The 8,069-nt window shown below is 49.4% G+C and overlaps 1 long non-coding RNA gene across 1 annotated transcript; it reads left to right on the top strand.

Moving 5' to 3' along the window:
- Nucleotides 1–836: 836 nt before the first annotated feature.
- Nucleotides 837–4,282, top strand: LOC122383976. The gene is made up of 3 exons (XR_006256926.1): nt 837–877; nt 3,923–3,993; nt 4,232–4,282. It is a non-coding gene; the product is annotated as an uncharacterized LOC122383976 (long non-coding RNA).
- Nucleotides 4,283–8,069: the final 3,787 nt, after the last annotated feature.

Genomic DNA, 8,069 nt, shown 5'->3' with positions numbered 1-8,069 from the left:
TCATCGTGATCCTCTCCTCAATCCGCATCGAATGATATATATGTTGACCTCGAAAGGTCAAGGTCAAAGGTTGACCTCAGGTCACGTGACCTCGAGGTCATCATGTATATCATTCGATATGCGTCTTGACGAGCTGAACACAATGAGACCATCCACGCGTCTGTATCTTGTTCCTGTACGGAGTTATTGGCCAAAAACCTTTGGTGACCTTTGATGACGTCACATGACCTCACAGCTGCCCAACAGCAAAACAGACCTCAAGGTAGTGAAGGTTGATCGTATATGAAGTCATGTATGGTACATGGGGCCATTCCGACCCGTTTTAGTGGTAAAAACAGGGAGTTGATTTTTCCCCCATTGACTTATAATGGGGAGGTCGCGAAATTGACCTGACCTTAGGTCACCGATATCAAAATTCCGAGATATACAAATTGGAGCTACTAATGACCTAATAGCATCCTGCGACTTTCAAAGGCCTCTGACATCTACTGTAGCTCTGGCACGGTGACAAAGTTGCAAAAAAGTGACTTGAGGTTGGGTCATTCAAAGTGACCTGGTGACCTGACCTTGAAAGGTAGGAGGCTCAAACTTGCACACCATGTGTAAAATTGATGAAGGAATAGTCATACCAAATTTCGCGGCGCTACGCGCTGCGGTTTTCCCGCTATTCGCAAAAACCTCAGGGGGGGCGGATATCCGGCCCCCCCGTCGGTGCGCGGGTTAATTTTGTAGCTGTACTTGATAACAAGCAAGCTGTTGATCATACCATTTTTCAATCATATCCAGGAATTTATATATCTAATGAAAACATTTAATTTAGCTATCTCATTTCAGGTGCAGCTGAGAAGGTGAAAGACACCACACCGCTCCTCGGGTGGTAAGAGTCAAATGTGAAATTGGAGAGCGATTGAAGAGTGTTGTGATAGCACAAGTGGATGTTTACTCCATTTTGAGGCAATAATTTCATTAAATAACTTTTAGCCTGACGTTTGGCATATGCTTTATTCTTCTGCATATCGAGTATCGAGTCGTATATAGAATATCGAGGAGAATATCGAGTAGACGTGCTGAACATTGATTCATAAACCTCGCCCGACGAGGTTGTTGTTGATGAAACCCAATTAACCCTATATTAGTGGCAGGCTCCTGGCTACCGGACCCCTATTAGTGGCAGGGGGGGGGGGCTGTTTACGACCCCCCTTGATATCTCGAGATCTAACGGGCCGATTTTCAAAATTCAAACGGCATTCGATTTCGCTCAACGTGATCTACATTTCTAAAAAATAAAAATTTAAAAATGTCAAAAGGGGGGTAGAGGGGGGTAAAAACGGGCAAATTGCAGATACATTTTAGACTGTTTATCACGGCCAGGTTTCTGAACCAATCTAAACGCAACTTTTGCCGGTCGATAGAGAATGAACCAGGAATTTACATGGATCCTAAAAATATGCATTTTCAAAAATCATAGGCGAATACAGATCATTGAGATTGGGGGTACACAAAAAGTATAGTAAATAAGGTTTTTGTTGGTACTGTTTCTAAAAAGGGTGGTAATGGTCTTGTTATGTTACAATTTTCTTATGAGAGAACGACTACAATTGTATTGGTCATGCATAGGCGTTGTCAGGGCACCTATGTTGGGATTGGGAGGTAAAAAATAACCACCTTTTTGGACGCCTGGATCCGCCTATTATAGCAAAACGTGTCAAAAGAGGATGCACAATAACTTTGTATATGTTATCACATGATACCTTTCATTCACTGTTCGTAAAACTGGTGCATACAGTTATAATACATCAGCATCGTATCTTCGCCCAAATGAATCACTTCACGAATAGGACCCCCCAATTCCCAGTGCTCTGGAGCCGCCCCTGGTATTGATATGAACTTGAAATTTTTAGGGAATGTGCCCAATTTAGTTTTAGGAAAAGTCAGAAAGTTTCAGCATCGTAGCTTCAGCGGTTTCGGAGATATTCCCGAAAAACCTGAGGGGTGGATGAAAACAAACCCCCCTGCCACTAATAGGGTTAAGGTTTTTCGCAAATAACGTAAAAACGGCAGCGCGTAGCCCCGCGAAATTTAGCATACCCTCTGGGGCAACATTTTCGCACCTTTGCTGAAAAGTTGAAGTCCCAGTCTTTTCAGGTCAGGTCACCAGGTCACAAAAACCGGTGCAAGGTCAGGGGAAAATTGGACTAGCTTAGTGGCAACTAAATTCCAGAGTTCACTAAAATTTGTAACAAAGTATATCATTCGATGCGCACGGACGTCCTGAGTTCACTGGTGCTTTTATATGTGCTCTATCTTTACTAGGTAAAAAGTTATAAGCGAAAAAAACTTTTAACATGTTTTAGCACAATTTTTGCACTCATACCCCCCAAAACCTCCCTAAATATTGACTTAGAGTTACCAAACATTCACAGGGGCGAGATCTCCTATGGACCCACCTACCCTTTAAATTTGGCGTTTCTAAGTACCAAAGTGCCATAGGAGCCATTCGCGAGGGGTTCGTACCCCCCCCCCCTCGCCGTCCTTGCTAACCCTCGCGGGCCCGGGGGGGGGGGGGCGTTTTTCGCCCCCCCCCCCCTGGCGAATATTTGCGATAGCTCCCGAACGCTTAGGGATAGGAAAGCGAAACTTTCAGTACCTTTTCTCCCATCAATTTGACATCTTCTGAAGTAAAAATTTGGACCTAGCCCCCTTGATGACGTCACAAGGTCCATTTTTCTAGACCCCTACACGGCAAACTTTGGCGTCACAGACGCAAAATTCAAATAGCTGCTAAAAATAGATTTTTAGAGATAAAGACAAATTACGAGCACGGTTGTGTAGCGTTTGACCTAGAGAAAAATAGAAAAATAGTTTTGGTGACCTGAGGTCAGAGGTCAGGTCAACGACCCCGAAATGTGGTTTTAGTTTTTGCAAATAACTTCGACAAAAATGGTCCTAGAGCTACGGCAGTGGTACCATCGCATTCGCGTTGTCAAGCCGCGTCGAATGATATATATTTTGTTCGGAAAAGGTCAAATTTTATGTTGACCTCATGTGACCTCGAATGACCTCTAGTTGACCTTGACACATGAAAGGTCGTTTATGATGGATTTGTATCCGCTGATCACGAATCTGGCACCTATCTTCCTCTCAGCCTTCATTTAGAGCTTCCGGATGGCAAAATTGTCTTATTTATTATAACTAACTTGAATTAGTGAAATAGCCTCTAGCAGGGATACTCTTCTGTAACCTTGACCTTTGAGCAGCCTTGTATCGTAATATGAACCACAAATAGGGAACTGATAAGCCTCAAAACATTTCAAAACATCTTGGAAGTTAGCACGCAAGATGTGCGAAAAAGTGCCAAGTTTGAGGTCAATTTTGAGCGTGACCTTGACCTTGACCTTTGATTTTGAGCACATTTTCGGAATCCTCAGATTCTCTTCTTTCGTTTGACACCCAATTTTGCCGGTTTGATGCAGCCTCCCGTCCTCTAGAAGGCTTATGTACTTTGAGATCACTACACATGTGCCGGTTTTGGCCTTTGACCTTGACCTCTGACCTTAAAAATTGACCTGAGATCAAAAATTTTAGGTGCTTTAGAATCGTCTCGTAATGACCTTTCGTTTGGTATCGCTTTTGTTTCTGTAGCTCCCATATTTACGGAGTTAGACAGGGGGGGGGGGGCGAAAAACGCCCCCCCCGGCTGGGGGGGGGCTTTTGCCCAACCCCCCCCCCCCGGTGGTTGGGATTACCCCTCGGGCCCGGCCGGGTTATGGAAAAGGCCCTCGCCTGGGAAGGGATAAAAGACATTTGTAAAAAGTGACGAATTACAATGCTCTGACGTATGCGACTTTTGTGCACGTAAATAAGCTACCACTAAACACAAATCAAATGTCTAGGTGCTGGTAATGCATATTTCGTCTTTCAGGTTCCCTGTCAGTATTGACAGCACCGCCACCAGCACCGCCGGCCTCAGGAGCAAGCCCACCACCAGCGGGCGTGAGTTCACCAGCGGAATCTCCTTATTGATTTTTGCAAATTGCCCGGTTATCGTGTCCCGTTTCCGCTTCCAGTTCCCTTGTTTCGTTTCCGTGTCCTGTTTCCCGTGGCCCGTTTCAGTTTTGTGCTTTATCAAGTCCACCTTACGTTCAATATAAATAATTTTCACTACAAGAATCTAAAAACGCCATTCATAAATCATCTTGAATGATCACCTGTCCATTTACTACACCGGCAGGTTGACGGAGGCGGGTGTGCGGCTCTGGCGCAGCTGAGCCGTCGACCGCCGGAGCCAATCGGGCAGTCCGGCATTTCAGCTGCCGCACACTCGCCCGTCACAGGATCAGAGGCCTCCCGACACAGGTTAGTTTGGTGGGCGATATTTGCATGATGCATACCTGTTTATGTTCCAACGTTTGTGAATATACTTGATACGAGGCGACTTGTAGTTAGCAGCATTCACAACTGACACCAGACTCACAATTATTGCATTACCAGCCCCGTGATGACGCGTTTCCCTTCCGCTGTTGGCGTCGCCAGATCCCCGCGCGGCCAGCTGTCGCCATGACGGTGAACAGAGCCCAGGGACAGCCCAGGGCTGGTAAAAAAAGCAAATTGCGTCCCCGACCAAAAAATGAGAGCGAAAAATGACCCCGACCTTTTTACGATTCATGTATGCAGGCTGCATGCAACTACGATGCGCGTTTCCTTAGGTTTCATTTCTATATTATTTTTTTTTTTTACGAGCAGTCATATGTACTAAATTGCTTATCAGACTCGCGCTTCGAAATTTCCAGTTTGTTAATTATATGTCACGGCATCACTTGGTCAGCGGGTAGCGTAACAGACGAAGAACCCGGAAAGGGTAGGGGGCGCTACGATCGTCGAACAGATGCAATAGGTGTCGATATTGTATCGGTAGCTCACAACGACGACGGCTAGAAACTATCGACCCCGCATGAATTTACCATGTCCAACCGGTCAGACCCCGGTTCCGAATCTAGTCGTTTGTCTAGTCGTATAGCTGGCTACAACTGGTCGTCAATCAACCCCGCACAGCCGACAGCGGGGTCGGTGTCTAAGCGTCTGTTAATATGTGTTTGATCATCTAGTTTGATCTAGTTTTCGTTAGCAACTGTCGACGGTAGTTTTGCTGTTAACGGAAGTGAGTTGTGGCTACTAATTGTTCATAACCATGTTGTAGGTATGTATTAGGTATAGGGGCTTTTTATGTCCTTGTTAAAGGGGATATACGTTGTGGATTCAATGATATCTTTTACTTGCGTTTAGTTTCTGCTTTATTTGAAAGTTATTCATTACTGTAAAAGTTTACTAAATGTGGTAACTTTGACCCCGGGTACTTGAACTTTTACTGGTACTGTGTCCCCGACGACGTCAATAGGACATAACACTTTACCAGCCCAGGGACAGCCGCTCAGTCGTGATACAGCCGTGTCAGCTGACTGCTGGGTATCCTTTCAGCCCCCACGGTCCCCTGGTCCGGCCGTCCTGAGCCAGTCGAGTACTCGACAACCGACTGCCGTCGGCCGTCTGGTGGGTGGCCGTCTGTCACCCGGTGGCAGTCCGTCTACGGTGGGTAGCTGTCTGTCACCCGGTGGCAGTCCGTCCGCCGTCTACGGTGGGTAGCTGTCTGTCACCCGGTGGCAGTCCGTCTACGGTGGGTAGCCGTCTGTCACCCGGTGGCAGTCTGTCTACGGTGGGTAGCCGTCTGTCACCCGGTGGCAGTCTGTCTACGGTGGGTAGCCGTCTGTCACCCAGTGGCAGTCCGTCGGCCGTCTGGTGGGTGGCCGTCTGTCACCCAGTGGCAGTCCGTCGGCCGTCTGGTGGGTAGCCGTCTGTCACCCAGTGGCAGTCTGTCTACGGTGGGTAGCCGTCTGTCACCCAGTGGCAGTCCGTCGGCCGTCTGGTGGGTGGCCGTCTGTCACCCGGTGGCAGTCCGTCTACGGTGGGTAGCTGTCTGTCACCCAGTGGCAGTCCGTCGGCCGTCTGGTGGGTGGCCGTCTGTCACCCGGTGGCAGTCCGTCTACGAGCAGCGCACACCGAGATGGGATGCTCGGGGCCGGATGGCCGCCACGTCTTCCCTCAGGAAATGGTGTGTGGGCTCTGCACCACCTGAGGGGTCTCGGGCGATAATAGAGACGCAGTCCGATGTGGCAGCCTCCACGTGGCGGATTGCGGGTCATGCTAATAGCCACACAGAGCCACACGTAAGTATTGCACTGTAGTATTCACCAGATTTGAGTGTGTTGCAGGAGCCTGACATGTGACGTCACCTGTACCGCTGTTTCCGCTTCTAATGACGACGTGGTCAGGTGTCGGCTCTGCTGCAGTGTCAAGAGGACGCACGGGTTCCCCGACATCATCATCTTGGTCGTGGTGGCGACTGTATCCGCCAGTGGGGGTGGTATTCAGGAGATCACTAACCTCTCGACGTCCTATTCTCCTCTCCATGCGGTGTACTCGACAACCACAGGTTCCGGACCAGACCGGTAGGCGGCGCTAGTGTCGCTGACGTGCTCTGTCTGCGGCTCTGTGCTCCCCTCCTCTGCCCGCTGCTCCTGTTGCTCTACCCAGACCTCACAGGTGGGTCCCCCTCTTCTGGTGGTGTCTACTACACACATTGTCAGATGGCCGGTACAGTGATAAGTAATGGACAGTGCACAGTGGACCGTGGTGCAATATATATTGACGATAAACCAGTCTGTGTTGTATGTCACGTCGATGTTGTTTGTTATTTATGGCGACTCTGTTTGCTGTGTAGTGTGTGTGTTACACATATCATCTATGGTGTTTGTTGTGTGTTTGTTGTGACTCCGTTGTGTTTGTTGTCTGTTACAGCTCCGGTCCGTACCGACATTGACTCACGACGAGTCTACTGAGTCATACAGAGTCATGGGGAGTCATCCAGAGTCAACGGATATCATGGGAGTGAACATAGGTGTCGAGGAGTCCTCCGGAGACAGCGAAGTCATCCAGAGTCTATAATAGAGTCCTGGGAGTGAAAATGAGCTGTGTTAGCGGGTTAAGACGCTGTTTATACGTATCCCGGCTAGGCGGGCCGTCGCTCGGTGCCCGGCGGTCGGTGCGCCGCGCCGCCCGCCCATGTGTCACGGCTGGCCGGCTGTGCGGGTGTCTCCTGCCCGCCGGCCCGGTGATCGGTCCGTACCACGAGGGCTGAGAGGGGACGGGCCCCGCGGCGGTCAGCAGCAGCTCGGAGAGGCCTCGGCCGGTCAGCCGACGGTCAGCGGTGTGTGTCCGACGGGTCCGACGGCGGCCTTACAGACGTGAGAACGGACCGGAGAGCAGCCGAGCTGAGGGCCAGCTGCCCATTCTGATCGGCGTGTCCTGCACTGGTCAGACACTGCAGCCTATACTGATCTTGAATACACTTTGTATATGTGAAGGATAACTGTATATGGTCCTCGGGTGACGAACGAGTACGAGTGAACGAGTACGAATACGAGCCAACAAGCTCTGAAGAGTCATTGGGAGTCAACAGAGTCGTCAGAGTGACCCGGAGTCAACGGACTCATCACGTGTCCTGGGGAGTCATCCGGAGTCAGCCGAGTGATGGGTGAGTCAACCGAGTCCCTCTGACTCCGAGTCACCCCCTGAGTAGGAGCGAGTCGGTGGTGGTGACGGCTGAGTCAAAGATGGCGCCGATTGGTGACGGCGCGCGGTGCCCACTGGTGACGGCTGTGGTGACGTCACTGGGACGTGTGTGTCTGTGTGACGTCACAGAGGTGTGAAGTCACATGTCGCCCCCTCTCCAGCCGGTGTGCCGGGACACAGAGTCTCTCCAAAAAGGAAGGCCGTCCGAGACGCAACAACTTCTACCGTATCCATTCTAATTTATCATTGTTGCTTCGAAATTCGTCTCGTTGGTTCTCTTATGCACGCAAATATTTCAATCACATTGACTTTGAGTTTGCTAAGTGAATTGTAGGTTATAGCAATATTCATTAGTTGTTCCAGTGACACGGGACAAAACGTGGCAAGAAGGTGATAACTCAGAGCCGGCCGGAATTTCCATAGAGACGATTCTCTGTGACGTT

This window comes from Amphibalanus amphitrite, unplaced genomic scaffold (genome assembly GCF_019059575.1).
Source record: "Amphibalanus amphitrite isolate SeventyFive unplaced genomic scaffold, NRLGWU_Aamphi_draft 000178F_arrow, whole genome shotgun sequence".
NCBI lineage: Eukaryota > Metazoa > Arthropoda > Thecostraca > Balanomorpha > Balanidae > Amphibalanus > Amphibalanus amphitrite.
Note: the sequence above shows the minus strand (reverse complement) of the source record. Positions and strands in the feature narration are given on the sequence as shown.